General features: G+C 40.7%; 1 long non-coding RNA gene across 1 annotated transcript in view; it reads left to right on the forward strand.

The window, feature by feature from the left end:
- The first annotated feature begins 7055 nt into the window (after positions 1-7055).
- The window catches only part of LOC119818831, a 62062-nt gene continuing 46947 nt past the window's right edge, over positions 7056-22170 (forward strand). The window contains exon 1 of the long non-coding RNA XR_005286189.1: positions 7056-7198. This is a non-coding gene — a long non-coding RNA (uncharacterized LOC119818831). The remainder of the gene's footprint in view (positions 7199-22170) is intronic.

Raw genomic sequence — 22170 nt, forward strand, 5'->3', positions numbered from 1 at the left:
CTACTTCCATTTTAAAACAATCTTCTAGGACAAAACCTCCATTTAAATACTTCCTTATCAGAAGAAATTTTCTTTTTAAAAACCTTATCAAAGGTATATTCTGTTTCTGGAGCAATTTGTCTTCTTACTTGATGGTTTCTTCCTATCCTTTTCCTTTAAAACTTTGGAAAACATTTAAAAAATAAAAATAATTTTATTCCAATGAGAACCCAAGAAATATTTCAAAAACACATAAAATATAGACATTATATCTTAAATATCTAACAACTATACATACAGAAGAAAAAAATTTGTTAATTTACCAGAAAAAAATTCTGTTTTCTCTTCCCAACAAACTTGAGTTAACTGATTTACTAAGAATTCAAGCCCTACTATAAGACGCACTTAGAAACTCTCTTTGTTTATTTAAAAGAATTTACCTCTCATTTAGGCATGCAAGAGAAAGTGGGATCAAATTCTGGCATTTTTGTCTAATTTGGGTTATCTGCCTCAGAATTAGTTACTCTGTTGTTGCTATAGAATACCATGACCAAGGCTACTTTAAAAAAAAAGAACTTATTTGGGGCTCACCGTCTCAGGGGGATAAGAGGTCAAAATGGCAGTGAAGCCTATAGGCATGCTGGCAGGATCAGAGAGCCGAGGGCTCACATCTTGAATTAGCAAGAACAAAGCAGAGAGGGAAAACTAGAAATGGCACAGTCTTTACACTTTCCCCAGCAAGGTCACATCTCCCAAATCTTCCCAAATAGTATCACCAGTTGGAGACCAAGTGGTCATCATGGGTTCCAGGAAACCCTCCCAGGACATGGGATAGTTAATTACTCATGGGAAGTGGCTCTAGGCTGGAGCAGAAGCAGTCATGGCCTGCCAACAAGACTTCCGTAGAGCCCTTGGAGAGACAGAACTGAAACAATAAAATCATCAGGTAGCGTGTTGGCTAAAATTGTCCAATTCCGATTCAAGACGCTTCTTGTCTTCTGTGTTCATTTCTTCTCAGTGCCTTTGGAGTTGCCATGTTTTAATTAGAGTACTGGGACTGTGGCCCCGGTCAACTGGGCTGCCAGAGCCAAGACTTTCTGTTTGAAAATTCAGGTTACACAATGATCTTTCTGGCTAACGTAACTCTTTTAATTTCTGTGAATATTTACCTATAAGTGTGTTTGGTACTATGAAAAGAGGTAACAACGTAAGCCCATGTAAGCTGTCTATCAGGATACATTTAAAAATCACAAATTTTATAGGTTTTATTTAGTCTTATCATTTTCATTTAAACCGTTGGTCTGATAGTTTTCCCCACAGTGTTAAACAACCCTTAAACCATAAATCAAAATTTGTACCTCAAAGACATGATATAATCAAGAAATAATTTTAATTTATTCTTTTACAAATTCATAGATACATGTATCTAAAATGCGTTTTTATTTTTATTATGTGTACAGGCATGCGTGTGTGTTGTGTATTTTGCGTGTGTATATGTATGTGCGTGCACTTCTGTGGGTACCCATGAGGGGAATTAAACTTCCTGGATCTGGTTTTATATGTTGCTGTGAGTCACTGAGTTTGGATGCTGGGAACAAAACTCCAATCCTCTGAAAGATCAGGAAGTGCTCTTAACCACTGAGTCATCTCCCCAGCCCCAAACATATCCATTTTTAACACCCCAAACCTCCTCTGTGAACTCGTGACTGTGACAGCCACGTCGTGTCTAGGGACAGCTTACCACCACACCCCCATCTGCCAGGTCTCACGGGTTTTCCTGCCCCTTTTCCCATGATGTCTCTGAGCCTTGTGTGGGTTGACATAAATGTCTCATTTAGGACCGAGCACCCAAGAGTCACTTATTCAAGAATTTGAGCAGTTCTGATTCTCCGAATGGATTGGGCTCTAGAAAAAGCAGTTTCTCTCATGAAGGCCGAAACGCTCATCTATGGGTGTAAACCATAAACACAGAGAAGGGAGTTTGATGACACCAAAGATGAATTAAAGCATCTCTATCTTAGAAACGGAGTCGCTAACCTGTACTGAGAAGGCACTGTGCCGGTTGGGCAGGCATTAGCAACTTTTTAATGATCTTTATTTAGTGATCTCTAAATGATCTTTTTCTTTCTTTAATTTGTAATTAGACAAGAACCTTGAAAAACATCTTAGATGGTTTTTCTCTGAACACATAGGCAGACAGGCAGTGACTCATTCTTAGTGATACAATTGTAGTTTAAACATGATCCCAGAGATGTGATGTGTTATCTCTCTCTCCGGTAAGACAGTACCATAGCCATTCACTCCCCTTACATGCAGACATCTGAACACTATTGCTTGCTGGGATTATATCCTCTGTAATTTCACTGTGAAATGGAAATTTAATGCAAATTTTAAAAACACCCTCTCCACACACATCCACCCTTTTACATATAGCAGAAGCTTCCTAAAAATCTTACATTTCTCACTCAGGTGCCCTGAGTTTAATTATGCCTGCCCCACAGAATTAAGTTACATAATTAAAAATAAATATTTTTAAAAATCTTACAAGTATCATTTTTATGTTAAAATATAGAAAACAAATGCGCAGTAATTCATCTAGTCAAGGGATTTTAAAGGTGCATTATTTAGGAGTGTTTTGATTAACCAAGTGTTTTGTGTCATTTATTTTTATTACTTTGACTATAAAAATTGAAATAAATTTTTAATTTTGTACTAAAGTGTGTTTTGGAAGCACATTCTTAGAGCTCAATGAAACTTTTATGGCTCCATGAATGTTGTTTCTAACAAACAAGTAGAATGTCAAGGATTTATAAAGCATACTTAATAGCAGCAGTAATGGCGTCTTAATAGATTTTAAGAAGTTAAGAGCACCTGAGTTTATAAAGGCAGTATGCGTTTGTCCTGTGCTTTCTTAGACACAGAGTGACATACAATGACATGCAAATAATTCTTATGAGTCTATATGACACAATCATATTAAATCAAAATATACTTAGTAAAACAAAGTAGAAAATTTTATCTCTATGTATTTTTAGAAGAAACAAAATTACTTCTTTGGAATCCATATGGCTGCCTTTTGCTTTTCTGTCTACCAGTCTGCTTCCCTGCATAATTTCAGTTTTGTAAGGTGGTGATTAATGCCAGGGCTTGGCCCCTTCCTTCTCTGGGAAGAGGGAACCAACCTCCCAGTGCCTTGGGTTCTTTCTTACTCATTGCTATGGCTGTCGGTGGCATTAGGTGCATTGGTGTACCCAATGGCCGAGAGTTTTGCATTTGAACTAGTTCTTTTCCTAGTTTTTGATGTCTGAAACCTATCTAACCTGGTAGCTGAGCCTGTCCAGTGGGGCCTATGGTCTCCCTTGTCCTGCTGCTCTGAGTCTTTCGTATCTTGGTTGCTGAACACAAAAAGGTGGCGTCCAACAGCTGAGTCTATAGGGTCTAAGGTCCACCTGAGCTTCCTGATGTCAGGATGACTGGCTAAGGAAATATTAGCCATGAAGAGATCAGGGAACCACGCTGGTGAATTTCCCAAAAGCCTCAGTCAGCCTGTTGAGAAACAGAGCAGGAGTTCCTTTCCTTCTCTGGGTAATCTTGCCATCTTGTCATAGCTAACATATTTCTGACTGTAATTTTCCATTCCTGCGGTGACACCTCATCATCAATTGTCCTGTTTGTGAGGACCTGACAGAGTGCTCTAATCTTATAGTGAGTTCTGATCTGCAAGGGTCAGTACTCCTGGCAACAAACAGTGTTTTATCTGCAGGCCATCTGGCTTCCTCCCAGATGAGAGACCAGCAAACAGGATAAGCGTAGACCCTTCTGTGAAAGGTTATCAACAGGAGTTAAGGTCTGAGGGTTAATAGTAAATCAAAACAGACCCTGGGCTTCAGAAGGGGGCTGCTGTGAAGTATCCTGCCACAACTAGTCTAACCAGGCATAATGAAGACCTCTTCCCCTGACCAGGTCTCTCCTTGATACACCACAGGGAAGAAGTTAGGGGACTGGGAGAGGACGGAGGTTCTCAAAGAGGCAGCTTTAACTTTCAAATGCTAACTCCTCAGACTGCTTCATTGCTGCTTACTTAAAAATGAGCAGTAACGGGTTCTAAACTGTCACACCATGGGAGCTTTAAAACAAAGGCCTCGCCTTTTCCGACCATTGGTCAGTATCCTGTGTCTGCATCCAGCCCACGGGACTTCATATAAATGTGTTCACAATCTCCATAGCTGTTTCTAGGCTCTGCAGGTCAGAGTTCTCTGCCTCTGAGAAGTGTGTTGCCTGTCTAACCACCTAGCAGCCAAGCTGCACTTGTGGCTCAGGGATTATCTTCTGCGCATGTCTGGGGGCTGTCCTCGGACTGTATTTCTGGTGTCCCCACCAGCTTTCTTCGATTTTGATTATAAATACCTAGGCAAAATGGAAGTTGTTCTGGAATTCTCAAAACATACAGTTTTGTGGTGGATATTCCTTCCAAAAAAACTTTGGAATAGCATGAGGACTCTCCCATTCCCCGTTTCTGCTCAGTTACTATAGCGCCGGGACAGCACAGAGTTTATTGTTGCTTAGCATGGAGACAGCCTGGTCTTCAGGTTTTTTATAAAGACCGCAGGTCGTTAGCGATTCTTCCTGAACTGTATGGTTTCACCACGGCAGTCAAGGAACCATGGGTTTGAAGCCAATTTTGTTAGAAGAAAACTTAGGTAATTCTTCCAAAGAAGATAAAAGTACTCAAACTTGAACTGGTCAACCTGTAATTTCCTTAAATATAGGAGGTTCTAGGAGCAATGACGTTATATGATTATTCAAGTTGAAAGAAAAAAAAAATGCCCTAAATTGAATCAGCAGTCAGTAAATAGAAGAAAATCTAGCCACAAAAGATAACTGTTCATATTACTTTATCCAAAGATAAACTTCACTAGTTAAATGCCAAATCAGTGTCTCATTCCCATTGGGGGAAAATGTTTTTTTTTCCATTGTCTATTTTGGTTCTTAAGAAGGAAACTAGAAACACGGCCTGATGAAGTGATGGGGATGCTTAAACCCACACCTGCCCTGACTTTTCTCCCCACGGGATTCAGCCTGCCGCGTCTCTAACACTTGCTGCTATTAATATAGCTGAGCAGAATGAGGCCTTTGTCTGGAGACATTAGCAGGGTTGTAGTTGGGTTCCAGAGGACTTGGGGGTGGAGGCTCTAAGGAGGCCTGTTGTCCAGGGCCCTAACCTGAAGGTTGCTAAATTTGTTAAGGGGGAAGGCACCCAGCCAGGCATCTCTGAACCACAAATGCAGTCGCTAATCTAGGTGTCCACGATGCTTGGAATAAAGCCCCTTACCACTCTGAATTTCTACATTTATATGTCTTAATGAAGCGACGATAAAAATTAAATATGCTTATTTAGAGTCTATGTTTCTGTCCGTGACTAATTTAGAGTCATGTTATAAAGTTATCTGGATATTTCAAACAAACCAGGAAGATAGTACCCTTTACAACTCCCAACCAACCTCCATGACAGAAGAAACAAGTTCTGAGTGTGCAGTTGTCATTTGAAGGTAGTGCAGTGTGTTAACACTGTGGGAGAAAATAAAGTGACCAAAACCACCACAGTTCAGCTGAAACCAACCCGAGAGTCTAAATTCTCCTCCGCTGATTCTAACAAGCGCGAGGAGAAGAACCAAGGAGAGTTGTAGCCACAACGCTCTCAAACTTTAACTTATATCAGAAACACCCAGAGGCTTTTGAAAGCACTGAAGAGCCCCTCTCCCAGGATTTGCACTCTGTGGGTCGGAAGGGGGGCACGAGGGCTCCCTGTCTGAAGGCCAGCAGCGCTGGGGGCTGTTTCCAGTGACAAGTGCCGTGAACCGTGGAGGTGAAAGGAATCCAGGGTCATTCTGTACTTGTGAAGGCTTCCTTACTCCTAGAAAATGGTCTGAAGTCTTCCTTGTTTTTGTGGTGGGGATTTGGGCAAGGGGCTCCGAGTTAGTGCCAACGGAGCAGGCACACAGGAAGGAGGTTTTAAGGAAACCGTTTAGGTAAAATGTGGTAAGTATCCAGGAAAGGGAGACCCGAGGACACGCTGGCAGAGATATTTTCTGAGGAAAACTTAAGGTGGGGATACAGAAAACTCTGGCAGCCCTGAAAAAGTTAAAGAGGGGGTGGGCATGATTGTTAAAGGGGTGCAGGCACTTGCTACCCAGCATGGCGACATGGTTAATCTCTGGGACCCTCATAGTAGGAGACCCCCTCTCCCCCAAGCTGGTCTTCTTGAAAAACTGATCATGTCAGAAGCTGGGTCTGACAAATATCCCGTAAAACAGAGACAGAATCTGCTGTAGATGTACCTTGAACCTAGTTTCTGAGGAACAGAATGTCTGACTTTGACTAAGACTCTAATTAGGTAAAACTCAAGAGTTTTCTTGAGTTTGGGGAAGAGGCCAAAGTAAGATTTTAAAATAGCACGGAGGAGCCAGGAGGGTCAGTTCTTCAAGGTAGGAAACATTACGAGCATTTCTACTTGAGCAAACAAGACATTTGTCGACATTAGCAAAAGACCTTAAGACTTAAGGTTTGCTTTTCAATTTTTATTTATTTGTTTTTGAGGAAACTATGATTTTTTTCCTGTCTTTTTTGGGTGGTATAGAGATGTTTACATTCCTCAAAGGACATAGAAAATAGAGTTGTGATTTACTTTGCAGGCTTAGATTCTGATTTCTTGTTTATTTTTATCAATCTTTATCAGTTTTGATAACAGCAAAGAAGTCACTTATCTATGTGTAAAATATATTTGTTGTCATACTTTGCCCTATTTCTACCCAGCCTAAGAAATAATATGTTTTATTGCTAAAATGCAAAATTTTGCCAAAGAAACCACAGGGAACAAGAACAACAATTTAAAAATAGTAGAATGGAATGGAAAGTACAAAATTAGATGTAATATTTGCCTATTTCATTATTGGACTCATTTGTGTTTGTGTGCATGCGTGAGCACATGCCCTAGCAGGCTGTGAAGGTCAGAGTTCACCCTGCAGGAGTTGGCTCTCTCTGGTTGCACCATGTGGCCCCTCCCTGCAGACGGAACTCAGGCCATCACACTTGGGAAAGTGCCTTAACCTGCTGAGTCATCTCACCGGCCCAAATATTAGCGGCATCACTTGATGGTAATATTAAATCAATTAAAAATTATATGGGATCATGACATTTCAAATCACCCTTAATCAACAAGGTATGACTTGTTTTTGACTTATCTCTTGCAAAGCTTAGTTTTCGTTGAATTCTAATATACACCATCTTTATTGCATAAGCTGTTTTATGACTTTTCCTGGGGAGATACGAATAAGTGCCTGTTCACCATAGAGAGGGCACTGATGACAATCTAAAGAACTGATTCCACCTAAGCCTAGCTTGGTGAAACCACGAGTTTTGGGGGATTATGTAGAGGAGCATGGGGAACTCAAGGCATTGGGTACCTCAGTGCAGGCGTGTGGGTATCTCAAGGCAGTGGCAGCCGCAGAAAGCCTATCCCAGTGGAGCAAGGACCCAGGAAAGCGCATCTTTGAAGCTGTCCAAGTTGCAGGCAGCTTAAGCTGCCTCCTCTTTGCTCACTGCTTGCATAAGCTTGGGAGCCGGCCTCATGAGCCTTGGAACTTTGTGGGCATTCTGAATCTTGTAAGCTTTGTGAGTTTCCTGAGCCTCTAAATTTTAATAGCTTCCTGAACTTTTAATAGCTTCCTGAAACTTGTGAGTCCTCCTGATCCCTTCAGGAAGGGGTGTTTCAGTTCGAAGGAATAACTACGTAACAAAACCTGCCATCACAAAGGATCTTGCCTTTAGCTGTGTCTCCTTTCTCTGTGCTGCTTTTGCCTCTACTCACTCACAGACCCGCTCCAGACATTCCCACTCAGAAAACAAGCAAACTCTGTCCACACAGTGTTGATTCCCACTCAGAAAACAAGCAAACTCCTCTGTCCACACAGTGTTGGATCTTTCCTTATTTCTCTCTTGTTTCCTTCCTCCGTTTCTCCACTTTTCTGCCCTTTCTTCTCCACTGCCCTCTCCTGGCCTCATCCCTCTCCTTCACTGGTCCTATACTTACAGGAAAGAGTCCCTACCACGTTATAGTACCATCCTGAGTTCAGACAAACATGAAGACTCTGGAAGGACCCGGCTTTGCCTTCCAGGAGCTTACAATCTGATAATGACAGGCATTTTCTAACTAGTTCTATTGTGTTACAGCCCATCTATTGCATTTGAGCTTAAAGCTCTCAACTTGGTCCCCTGCGGTCTCCCAGTTCCAAAAGGAAGGATCCTCTGTCTGGGTTTCATTGTATCGTTTGTTTACTGCTTAACCTTAAGGCGCAGCCTTGTGATCTTGTAACTTAATTGCTCTATCTTCAGCCCTATTTGTATTTGCTGTTTTCTGATTTCCTGAGCAAGTCTCTCTACTCTCGCTCATCAGCCATTTTCCTCCAACCATATGCCCTGGCAGGGTCTGCTTTCATTTGTTCAGCTGCCAGGTAAACAACTGATTCTATCTCAACTTTATTTGGTCCTAAATTGAGCTAATTCTTCCTAAAATTGCTCTTTGTTTGTTTCCTTTTCTTTCGGAGAAACACCAAGTATAATCACCCAAATTATGCCATTGTAAATAAGAGTGAGCAGAAGGGTTGTATGGGTACAATTTGGATTGAGAAAAATGCCACAAGGAAACTTGCCACTTTGAGTAGTAACAATTTTCTTTTAAATTTGGATGGAGATTTGAACGACAAGGAATTGACACCCACATCTGGAGAGCAAGCACTCTAGGTAGAGGGAACAGGAAGTGAAAAGGGCCAGTGGCAGAGAATATGTTTTGAGGAACCTACCAAAAAGAAAGACTAGGATGTCTGGAGGGTGGGGCAAGAAGGAAAGAAGGGACAGGGGCTTGAGAAATTAGCAGAAGATTTGTGTTTGAGAACTTGTTAAGCTTGTTCTCAGTTGTGGAGGCTTAATTTTATTTTATTTTATTTTTTTTTTTGTTTTTCGAGACAGGGTTTCTCTGTAGCTTTGGAGCCTGTCCTGGAACTAGCTCTTGTAGACCAGGCTGGCCTCGAACTCAGAGATCCGCCTGCCTCTGCCTCCCGAGTGCTGGGATTAAAGGCGTGCGCCACCACCGCCCTGCAAGGCTTAATTTTATTATGAGATGAGATGCACCAATAGATATTTGCTAAGCGAACAGTAGGAACCAAAGGTCTGTTACGTGTGCTTAATATCAAAACTGACCTGAAAATGTGAGCAGCACAGGGGGTTAGCTGGATGGCTAACCACGACCGATGGCTGTGAAGAATTATCTTCCTCATCCCTATATAAAAGGGAGTCAGGCTGACAGAATGGAAGAAGCTTTATAAATTCTAATGTGCTTTCAGTTTCTGTACGACTAGCATTAGAACACATGGCGTTACTCGTAAGATCCTTTAGCAAACCTAAGTCACAGCTAAAACCAAAGCACACAGCAGATGACGTTTGAGTGACAAAGCCATTTAAAACTGCTCACTTTGAGAATTCCAGGGGCCAGCAAGATGGCTCCGTGAGTAAAGACTCTTACGTCATCACCTGAGTGCAGTCCTGAGTCTCACACAATAGACGGAATGAACTAACTTCTCCAAGCTGTCATTCATATCCATATCCGTGTGCAAATTGATGCACACGCATACATGCTATGAATAAAAGCAATAAAAATATTTAAATCTAATTATATTTGAAAAAATATTCTGGTTATATTAATAAAAAAACAACCCTTTAATCCCAGCACTCGGGAGGCAGAGGCAGGCGGATCTCTGAGTTCGAGGCCAGCCTGGTCTACAAGAGCTAGCTCCAGGACAGGCTCTAGAAACTACAGGGAAACCCTGTCTCAAAAAAAAAAAAAAAAAAAAAAAAAAAAAAAAAAAAAAAAAAAGAAAAAAAAAGAAAAAAAAAACAACCCTTATGTGAAATCCATGCCACCATACAACTGATCTGTACTGTTGAGTTCTTATTTCTGGGTTTGCTAGCACATGAAAATGCATCGATAACCCTCAGATTAGTGCTGGTGTGCAAATGGAGACTGCCCTTTCATTTCCCAGCCATCTGGGCCCAAATGACACAAACTTTATTAGTTACAACACTGTTTGGCCAATGGCTCAGGCATATTGCTAGCTAGCTCTAACATCTTAAGTTAACCCATTTCTATTAATCTATGTATCACCACAAGGCTATGGCTTACTGGCAATTTTCTGGCATCTTTCTCCTTCGTCAGCTACATGACATCTGCCTGATTCTGCCTTCTCTCTCCCTGCATTCAGTTTAGTTTTTCCACCTAACTATATTCAGCCATAGGTCAAAACAACTTCTTTATTAACCAATGGTAATAAAACATACTCATAGCATACAGAGAGAAATCCCACATCATCTTCCATTTTCTGTCTAAATAAAAAGGAAGATTTTAACTTTAACATAGTAAGGTTACATATAATCTGTCTTCAACTCTGTCAAAGACCCAAGGAGGATATAATTACCTAAGTTAAAAGGAAGTGCATTATAAACAACTTCCAGAACTCTAGAATTGACAGAGACATCTTGCTACCTGGACAGTCACCCAAAGTTCTTCTGTAACATTGGGGTATCCATCTTCAGCATACAGGCCCCATAGTATTCTGCAGAGTTTTCCATGAAGCAGGAAATTTTAAAGACTGTTTCACCTATAGTGGCAATTTTTTGGTCACTTTCTTCTGTGTCCTACAGATATCTGGCAGACTCTTTCATGAAGCAGAAACTCTAAAGGACTGTCTTACCTTTTCTTGGCAAGTTCAGCAGTCATTTTTTGTGGGTCCTACATGTCCAGTTTATATAGCATAACATCAAGCAGTCCAAGCATGAGCAGTTTCTTGCCCAAATGGCTAGCAAACTCCATAAGAAGCCTTTTTGATGCCCATCATCCTCTTGAAGTAGATTGGTGCTGCCAGAAGCAGACATGTCTCATGGTCAAGAAAAGTCTAAGTTCTTAAAACATTTTAAATGCTATATTCTATAGGTCTTTAAAGTGTTGAAGATTATCTAACTGAAATATATGTCTATATATCTAGAAAACCTACTAACATAATTAAAAGTTTGATTATTATAGATGATTATCTATTAATCTGTTTCTTAACTATACATCATTTTCAAATGAGTTACACAAACATAACACCTTAAACAAGAGCAGAAATACATATACACAGTGTAACAAAATTGACCTTCAATTTGTATCAATAGACTAAGATCCATACCAATGCAAAGTATTCATCTGTATATCATATCCCCTTCTTTTTTTAAGATATTGACTGTGACCATTAATCATTTATAACTAACTCATTTAAAATGAAAATAAACATTTATAAGCAATCATTTTGGAAATTTAGGTGTAATTTTCTCCAAACTGCTTTCTGATGTTTGTTAGACGAAGTATTTTGGGGGTTCATGGAGACCTTTTGGGGAGTCTATTTCCATCAAATTACATTAGTCTGGAAGGAATCCATAGGTTCCCATCCTCTGTGGAAAGAAAAGCTACTTTTCCAAAGTAGCATATCCTTAACTCAAATTTTGAAGTCAAGTTACCTTATGTTGGTTTAGTTTAACAGCACCCAGAATCAAATGTCTCCCACAGTTAGCTCATTAACAGTCAAAAAATCCAAAGAAAATACAATAATACACATAATCCAGATTTGCTGTGTATATTCTATCTTTACATGGCTTATTTTTTTACTCTATTACTTTTTGATATTTATTTTATTATTCTTACTCCTTTAATCTGTGACTGTCTGTACTTCTTCTCTCTCTCCTAAGCTCATGTACATGAATCCAACCCTGTGGCCTATTCAGAGGTCTTTTTGTCTGAATCTGTCCTATGGTGTATCTGTAATCATTTTCTGACCAGGAGAGTTTATTTTTTATTTATTTTAATGCTAAGCATGTATAGCTAGGACTAATGCTGTGACTATGCCTGTGGCTCCATCCTGCCCAACATGACAGAGGTGTGTTAACTGCCTCTGCGATCTAGGGACACAGTGGGTCTATGTCACCATTGAGTAACTTGAGCTCTCTGCTCACAAACTCCATTTAAGTGCTCTGTAGCAGGACCTTCTGAAAGAACCATAGCCACTCATGCCACCAGTAGGAATAGGAAGCCATCTCTTAAAGAACTTGTGCCTCTCCTTGAGGCCAACAAACAGAACCTATCTGAAAAAAAGCGGCTACCAAGAAGCTCCAATTGACTCTTGCTTTTGTGGGTCTAGAAGCCCCCCTTTTTTTAGTGTCATGCTGATCTTAACTTTCAGTGCAGAGGATAGTCTCAGGGCTACCCTTGAAGCAGATGTGTCTGAAAGGGCCAATGAGGTTAGCTTAATGAGAGGGAGGAATAAGCCACCAGATGTGTTTATTTGCTTTTAATAAAATAACAGCCCAAATGGGAAGAGTCGGGAGAAAATATGGGGGTAAAGTCACGTAATTGTACTTTGCGTTTTCCTAATGTTCTTTGCCTGTTGGGCTCAAAATATTCCCTGAGTATAAACCCAAGCCTCAGCAGCTGCCGAGGGAGAGACAGGACAAACACTGTTACCTTCTTGTAAGAGACGAGGTCAAGCAGGGCAGGGAGTTGACAGAGCCAAGACTAGGACTCTGAACTGGACTCCTATTCAGCAGTCGACAAAATGAACCCAGGGACCTGCTCACCCTTCCCCGGGTGAGGCTTCTTTCTTCACCTTGGTACACATCATTTCTTCCAACTATTCCTTTTGACACATCCCTTTGCTCATCAGCGTGGTCTTCCCTGTTCCCGTAAGCAGTGACTCCAACCACACCCCTTACTATCACTCTTTCTTCTTTAAGTGCTTTATGATTCTTTGTGTCTCCCATCGGCAGACACATTGTTTATTCCTGGTTCCTTCCACTGTGATGCTCCACAAAGGCATGTTGCATTACTTTGTCTCTGATGAACTGCGGAACTGTAACAGTAGCAAGTGGTAGTAAGTCATAGTAGTCAATAGTTCTTGATTAAATCCCTTCTTTGGAAAGGGTTTATTTTATATATGTGTATGTGTGTGTACATGCATCTTTGTATGTGCCTATGTGTGCAGGAGGCCTTACAAGAGTGTTGGATCCTATGGAGGTGAAGCTACCACTGTTGTGTGTCCGTCCACATGGGCACTGGGAACCGAACCTGGGTCCTCTGAAAATGCAGCAAGTACTCTTAACAGCTGAGCCATCTCTCCAGCCCCTAAATACCTTCTTTTATACACACCTACTTTTTGTTAGAAATCCAATGAGTTGAAAATTTAATAGCTTCATTATAATAGGAAAAAGAATATGCTATTTCTGAAACCTAAGGAATAAAAGTTCTAATTTACAGCAATAGAAATTTGGAGAAAGTACTTTTACGTTAATTGATTCTTTGACAATTTTATGTGTGTATCTATGTGAAATCCTGGTCACATTTACACCTCTATCCTCTCTTATCCTCCTCCCACCCCTCTCAAGCCCCACCTCCTTTTTTTCCTGTGTAGTCCACTGGGTTTAACAGGAGCTACCTATATGGGCAAGACTGTGAAGCTGTCCACGGGCACCCGAATAGCTCAGCAGTGGCTGCATTTCTGAGGAGCATGACTTCTCCCTCAAGCATTCCGAAGAGGCCAATAGCTCTTTGGGCAGGGCTGGGTGCCATGAGACCCCACCCTTCGGTTTATGGTCTCAGTTTTGTGCAGGCCAACCACAGCTGCTGTGAGTTTGTGAGTACTGAGGCCATTTTAGGTTCACAAGATAGTGTCTCATGATTGTCTTCCCTGTCATCTGGCTCTTAGATTGTTTCCTCCCTGTTCATCCTCCATGATGTTCCCTGGAGTAGGTGATATGGGAATCCCTTTTAAGGTTGGCACTCAACAGTCCCTTATCCTTGACAATTTGGGCAGCCATGAGTCTGCATTACAAAGAGAAGATTTTTTGATCAGTGCTAAGGGACAGCCCTATTCTGTAGTCATAAACAAATATGCAGGAGGCAGTTTGGCAACATGTCCTTTCAGACAAACAAAAGTAGTAGGTCCTACTATCTCCCAGCCATGGGCCTTTGACTAAGTCAAGAGCACCAGGGATCAACTCCCTTCCTCAAAGTAGTTTATAGGATTTATCAGAAATTAGTTGATTACCTCCACAACAGTTATGCCTTGATTGTCCTCGTAACCACATTTCCTTTTCCATGTGAAGTTTGCCTTGTAACCTGTAAGGTCCAATGCTTGGAAATAGCATGTTCTTCCTAAGCTGTCTGCTAGCATCTCTTCTGCTACTGCAAAAGCTATCCAGCAAAGAGGAAGCTTTTGACTCAGTTTCAGCATGGCTCCTCTGTGTTCTGTAGAGAAGTTTCATAGTTTTCTCAGCAATGTGGTCTTACCATACAGTTCTGATGGACGGCCATGGGCTGTGGCCATACATAATATGCATAGTTTTAGGGGTCTCTATGGTTTTCTTAGCAAACAGCCGCCAGGGAAGAGTCTCACCCTGGCACTGCGAGTTTTGTTGAATAACCCATGGCTTCTGGGATCTGCATATGTTCAAATTCTTTTTAATATTATATTTGAAAATTAGGTTATAGAGAAGAAGGTTCTTCATACATCCTTGGTTTTTGTTAACCCATCCCTGGTGTGGTAGTTTGAATATAATGGTAGTTTGAGGGGCCCCCATATTCACATAGGGAGTGACACTATTAAGAGGTGTGGCTTTGGAGTGGGCGTGGTCTTGTTGGAGGCACTGTGTCCCTGTGAGAGAGGTCTTGAGGTTTCCTATGCTTGGGATACCACACAGTGTCTCAGTTGACTTCCTGTTGCCTGTAAAATGTAGCACTTGCAGCTCCAGCACCTTGTCTGTCTGCATGCCGTCATGCTCCCCTCATGATGATAATGGCCTGAACCTCTGAAACTGTAAGTGAGCCCCCTCAGTTAAATGTTTTCTTTATAAGATTTGCCTTTGTCATGGTGTCTCTTCACAGCAACAAAAACCCTAAGACACTGTTTAAACCTTGCCACCCTCAGTATTCCATCTTGTTTAATATTATAAGTATTTTACTATAAGATCTTCCCTATCCATAGCCCTTTCTCATTTATAGGCCTCTATAGAAATTCTGAGTTGCTGGGCAGTGGTGGCACAGCTCACAGGAGGCAAAGGCAGGTGGATCTCTGAGGTCGAGGCCAGTCTGGTCTACAGAATGTGTTCCAGGACAACCAGGGTTACACGGAGAAACCCTGTCTAGGGGGGAAAAAGAAAGGAAAGAAATTTCAAGTTAAACAAACAAATATAAAAAGTAAAGTTATTGCAAACATAGGAGAGAAACACATGCTATATTTGACTTTCTGGGCCGCATTTATCTCAGCCCATGAATTATTTTCCAGTTAATTGTAGACGTATTTATTCTTTACAGCTGAAGAAAAATTCTACTGTGTGCTTGTACCACATTTTAATCATTTGTCAGTAGATGGACATTCAGGAAGACTGCTCTTCCTAGAGATTGAGAACAAGGCGTCAATGGACGTGAATGTCAAAGTATCTCTGTAGGAGAACATAAAGTCCTTTGGATACATACCCAGGATTGAATCAGCTGCTTTATGTGGTATTTCTATACTTGTTTCTTTGTAGAATGCCTGAGATGGATTCCCATAGTGGTTGCACTATTTTGTACTCCCACCAACATTGTATATGGGTTCCCCTTTCCTGCATCCCTGCGGGCATTGGTTGTGTTCTCCATGAGAGCCTGAGAACAGCTGACTGACGTCCACACACAGGCAGCTGAGGCTGGCCCTCAGAGGAGTCTTCATTTCCCTGGTGGCTAACAATGTTGAACACTTTTAAAAAGGTTTACCAGTTATTCATATTTCTTCTAAGAATTCTGTTCAGGTCTATATTCCATTTTTAAATTATGTAGTTTGTTTTTGTGATGTTTAGATTTTAAAGGTCTTTGTATGTTCTAGATACTAATCCTCTTTCAGACATATAGTTGTCAAATGTCTTGGAAAAAGTATATTTGCATAGCAAAATGTTGTACAATATTATTTTAAGATGTGTTACATTTGTTTATGCAGTGGAACATTTGTTTAATGATGCAAAGAGGTGTTGCATTCTTTTATGTTGCATTTGTTTAACTCTGTGAGGCTGTGTTGCTTTGCCTGTTTAAAACACCTGATTGGTCTAATAAAGGGCTGAATGGCCAATAGCCAGCCAGGAGAAAGAATAAGTGGGGCTGGCAGGGAGAGAGAATAAGTAGAAGGAGGAAAAGAGGGATCAGGAAGCAAGAGCGATCAAGGAGTGAGAAAGGAAGGGACCAGCCATCCAGTCACACAGCCAGTCGCAGGGTAAGATTACAGAAGCAAGAAAAGGAAAAGGCCCAGAGGCCAGCGGTAGTTGGGAAAATTTAAGAAAAGCTGGCTAGAAATAAGCCACGCCAAGGCCGGGCATTTATAAGTAAAACTTAGCCTCCGTGTGTGATTTATTTGGGAGCTCTGTGGCAAATCCCCCAAAAGAGCAAAGACTACAGAATAAGAACCAACTAACAGCAGCAAAGGATTCCTGGGATTTCCCCCCTAAGAGTTTGACAAGCCTGACTGTCATCTGAAGGAGGGAATGAGAATGGGTACGAACTCCTTGTTTACGTTACGGAGAAGTAAAATAGACCGTCTCCCTTTAAGTAAGCTGTAGTCTGCCAGCTGGTGGTGGTGCACGCCTTTAATCCCAACCCTCAGGAGGCAGAGGCAGGGGAATCTCTGTGAGCTCGAGGCCAGGTGACCAGAGGGAAGCTTCCAAACAGCAGAGACACAGCTTCCCTGAAATGCCGACTTAGTGAAGAGGATGTAGTGATGTCACATGGTACAAAGGACTTTCCTCGTAGAACCAGAAAATCAGGGCACGATGGGAGACTTCTAGTGTCTCTGAAATTGGCTAGTGCTATCTTAAGGTCTGTCTTAATTGAGACAATGTGGCTACGCTGTTATTTTTTTTAAAGAATTATTTATATTTATTTTTATTTATGTGTATATGTGTTTTGCCTGCTGTGTGTATATATATATCACATACATACTTGGTCCATACAGAGGTCAAAGGAAGGTGCTGGTCCTGGAAGAAGAGATATCAGCGGTTGTGAGCCACCACCTAAGTGCTAGGAGGAAGCTCATGTAAAAGTAAGGATAGCAGAGGCGAGAATGGTGTGCAAACAAACCGTTTGCTCGCTCTGTGGCAGGCACTGTTGTAAGCTTCCTGTGTACATGACTTTCTTTAGTCCTAATGACAACCCCATGAGTAGGTGTTATTATTTTCACTTTAGAAATGGGGACATTGAGCATGGATCAGTGACAAATGACCACACGGATTTCAAGTGTTAGAGATCTAGGGCTTAAAACTCAGGCCTGTTGGCTCCGTGACGCTTTTCTGCCTCATGACTCGACAATGAAGCGGGAGGGAAGGTGAACACACAGAGTAGAAATTGTGAGGTCCTGCGGTCTTGCTGGAGACTGACCACAAACTCGCCTCTAAGATTCTTGGCAGACAAAGCCGAGAAGGGAAAATGATCCGTGACATGATTCCCAGTGCCGAGGAGATAAAAAACAAGGCAGGCACTCAAGAGTAGCATGATTATTTCTGGTTAGGAGACCGGGAAGAAATTTCTCTGCAGATCTCACAAAGACGTTACTATGTGATAAAGAGGACACTATTTCCCAATAAATCCGACAGGTTTTCGCAGGTCCATTTTTAATAACATCCCACAGTGTTTCGTAATGTATAACAAACACCCAGGCCAAATTCAGTGAAAGCCTCTCCAGTGGGGTTGGGGATGGCAGATGTGGTCGGGTGTGTGGTTCTCTGCAGGTCTGGCTTGATTTGGGAAAACATTTTAGGCTATTTAGAGAGCTGAGTGGGCTGTAGGTCCTGCAGCCCTCTGTCCAGAGTTATTCCTCTCAACTGAGCGTCATAAAAATGTCACCAACTCCCATAAAGTCATCCTCTAACCTCCATATGTGTGCTCTGTCACACACACACACACACACACACACACACACACAGAGAGAGAGAGAGAGAGAGAGAGAGAGAGAGAGCACTCTGCTAACTGCAGAGTTTCAGCTTCAACAGAGAACTGAGGGAAAGAAAGAGACATGTTTTTCTTTGGAAAAACAAACAAAAATGAGACATAGTATCATATGATTTGTGCATTTTATGGGGTGCTTTTTGGTAATGTGGTGCTTGAGTACAAATGTGAAATAATCGGGGTGAAGTGGGTGAAATGGCTCAGTTGGCAAAGGTGCTTACTGCCAAGCTGAGTTCAACCCCAAGGCCCACCTGGTAGAAGAAGAGAACCAACTCCCACAAGTTATCCTCTGACCTTCATATGTGTACATTATCACCTCTCTCTCTCTCTCTCTCTCTCTCTTTCTCTCTCTCTCTCGCACACACACACACAAATATAAAAATGTTTTAAAGTTAAGTCAGGAAATAAGTGTTGGAACACAGTCCAAGAATGGAGTTGTGTGAGAAAACTGCAAGAAAATAAGACTAGAGTCTTGTGACCCCTCAGCTCCTTCAAAACGTGAAATTGTTTTTGGAATGTGTTTCCTCAACTCTTTAAATCTTTGTCACCATCTAAGGTTTTGTTTAAATGAACTATTAGATCAGGAGTTATCCCAACAGCTGGTCATAGACTGGAAATGTCTCCTAACAATCTTTGAAAGTCATTAAGAGTTTGTAATCAGTCTTTCCTAATTTGTGCCTTTTGTGTTCTAATTTTCCATAAACCTATTTTACAACTGAGGTAATTGACAGAAACTCCTCTCTGTATTTTTTCAGGAGCAATTTGTAATCCCTATTTAGGCAAAACTTTTTCTTCTTCAAATATTCTTTCTAAAGTATCGACATTTGATTCAGATAGCAAAATGTCATCCATGTTATGGTAAATTATGGATTTAGGAAGTTGTTTATTATTTCCAATGGCTGACTTACAAAGTATTGGCACAGGGTGGAGATATCGAGCATTTCCTGTGGGAGAATGGTCCTTTGGTATCTTCTAGTAGGCTGAGAATTATTATAAGTAGGCACTGTGAAATTAAATTTTTTTCTATCCTTTTCTTGTAAAGGTATAGTGAAGAAACAATCTTTTAAACCAATAACTGTAAGAGGGTCATCCTTTTAGTAATAGAAAAGGCAGAGGAATTCCAGATTATAGAGGGCCCATAGGTTGAATTACCTTGTTGACAGCTCTTAGATCTGTCACCATTCTCCATTTACCAGATTTCTTTTTAACAACAAATACAGGAGAATTTCAAGGGTTGGTTGATTCTTCAATATGGTAAGCATCTACTTGCTCCTATACTAGCTGTTCTAAAGCCTGCAGTTTTTCTTCTGTTAAAGGCCATTGTTTAACCCATATTAGTTTCTCAGTTAACCATTTTAAAGGTAGGACCATTGGTACTTCTTAGTTTTGTTAGTTGCTTTGTGTTTTTGTACAGTATGAATGACATGTGACCTTTGTGCATAGTATCTTATAATATCCCAGAAACTTATGTTTCTGGGACTGCAGGAATATTTATCTTGTTATTCCATTGCTGCAGCAGGTCACAAACCCATAAATTCAAGGCAATATTAACCATATATCGCTTCAGCCTTCCTCTCTGTCCTTCTGGCTCTATATATTATACCAATCTCGTGCTTTGTTTCACTTGAGATAGGGTTTGAATTCCTAGGAATTGAACATCTTACCTCTTAAAGAGACCAATTTGGATGCCAAGATTCTGGAGTAATGATATTCATGTCCATACCCATGTCTAGTAATCCCTCAATGACAATGTTATTTATATGCCCTCTTAGCTTGGGTCTTTAATCATTTATAGAAGTCTGCCAAAATATACGTTTCCTATTTCCCATTGGAATTTTTGATTCATCCTCCATGTTTATTCCATTATTTAGAACAGTATGTTTTTTTACATCAGGTAATGGATTTAATTTTCCTGGTGAGACATGTCCTCCACAGTGACTCGGAATGACTGAACCATGTTTAACTTGGGGGCCTGCAAGAGGCTTCCCAAGGAGTTTCCCAATGGTATCTAGTTGCCCTGTCTGTCTTTTGTTGGTCTGCATTAATTGGCACAATGTCAGCCTTTGTCACATCTCCTACATAATCCAGAAGGTTGATACTTTTATTTTTGCCATTCCCAGAGGAGGCATTATTACTAGGAATTCCTTGTCTACAGTTCCTTCTCAGAAGTCCTATTAAAACATTTGGCCTTTTGAAGTCTCCTCTTACCTTTGGAAATTGCTTCTCCTACTGAAGCTTCAAGATTATAGTCAAATGACTCAATGTTCATTGTATGCAGGATCCATTCATCCATTGGTGCTTATATAACATTTATAAAGACCCAAGTATCTTTTTAGATTCTAAGTTGGCATTTTCAATAGTCAGAGATTCAATAAATACTTGTCTAGATTCTGAGTCTGTTACTCCTATTTGTACAGCCTTGATTAATCTTTGTAAAAAAGTCTCTAACGGTTTCTCTCTGGCTCTATTTAATGCCGGTATGTGATTCAATTCTTTTTCCTAGTTCCTGAACCCTGTCCCAGGCATTTAAGGCTGCTGTGTGTCATAGGGACAAGATTTGTTCATCGTAAAGATCTTGATCCTGTGGGTCAGCATAAGTGCCCCCACCAAGAATTTGATCTTGGGAAGTCTCAAGTCCTTTTGCTTTTTCCTGTTGTTCTAAATTTTTTTGCCTCTTCTCACCAATGGCATTTCCACAGTAGTTGTGACCTGTCATCCAGGACCACTGAAACTAATTGAAGTCAGTTGTGTGGGGTATCCTATTGCTAGAAGCCCCTGTCTTTATCATCTCCCTAACAAATGCTGAGTGCAAGCCATAAGGTACTACTGCTTGCTTAATTTCTTTTAGATCATTCATTCCTATAGGTATCTACCTTCTTTGGATCCTTTTGGGCATTTAGAACTTGATGCTTTTTCATAGCTGGTTATAGGTAGGAAGCTAAAACCCTGGGTAAGTCATCTCTGACGGCTACTGGTGATGTTGACTCCTGTCCTTGTGCCTTCTTTCCCTGTTCATCAGCTCCAATAATTTCCTCAATCATTTCAAATCTCTTTACTACTATCTTTTATAAAGCCTGAATTTTGTGGCCTGTATATATTTTTAGTGATTTCTTTGAGGCATCTAGCCTCTGGTCCTCATTCTGTACATGTGATTCCTAGGTCTGAAGTTTTTTCTTTAAGGATAACATCTCATCCTTGGACGTTTATTTGGATAGCATGCAGATTGACTTCTGGAGAGATACTCTAGCTGCTAACCTATCATAAGTTTTTTTTTTTAGCAGATTTTGATTGTCCAATTCAACAGTATGAATTCTTTCAGATAATTTCTCAGTACCCTTTTACATGGACTGAATTTTGTCTGTCAAGTTAATGTTATCCTTTTCAATAGCATTAATTTTTTCAGGTAAATTTTGGTTTTCAATGGTATTAATCCTATCAACTAGCTGTTCATTTTTGGTCTGTAAAGACTATTTCTAAAAGTGTCTCATTCTTGGCTCTGTTATCAAACCACTTTCTTAAGGATATAATATGAAAAAGAATACTAAGTCCCAATATCCAATAAATGTATGTATCACAAAAACCATATAAGCCTTGCAGATTACAATCCATAGTATAAGCAAAAAGGTTATTCAATTCCTGGATGGTAATATTGTCTGCAATTATATAACTTTCAAGTATATTGATTTATTTATTAGTCAAATAGTTACCCTTGTTATGAGATTTCGGCAAATTGTTGTAGGTGTAATAATTGTGCAGGAGGTGTTGTGGTTGCAGCTGTGTGGCAAGGAGATGCAACTGGCGGCATGAATAGTCCTGCACCTCTTTGGTTTCCCTTGTTGGTGCCTGGTTAAATACTGACAAATATGATTTGATTGACAAATTAAAAGCAATTGAATCAATTCCGTACACAGAGCAAGGAGTCCAGAACTCAGGAGTAGGGAGCACACACTGGAGGCTCCGCGAGTTGCTGCATGCAGCAGGGAAAGCAGTAGTGGTGGGGGAGTATGTGCAAGCCTGGTAAATTTCCAAGTTGCCACGCTTAGCTCCCCTGTGGCGGGGTTTTGTGAAAAACACATATATGTTTTCTAGCA

The sequence above is a fragment of the Arvicola amphibius genome, chromosome 7 (assembly GCF_903992535.2).
Source record: "Arvicola amphibius chromosome 7, mArvAmp1.2, whole genome shotgun sequence".
Taxonomy (NCBI): Eukaryota; Metazoa; Chordata; class Mammalia; order Rodentia; family Cricetidae; genus Arvicola; species Arvicola amphibius.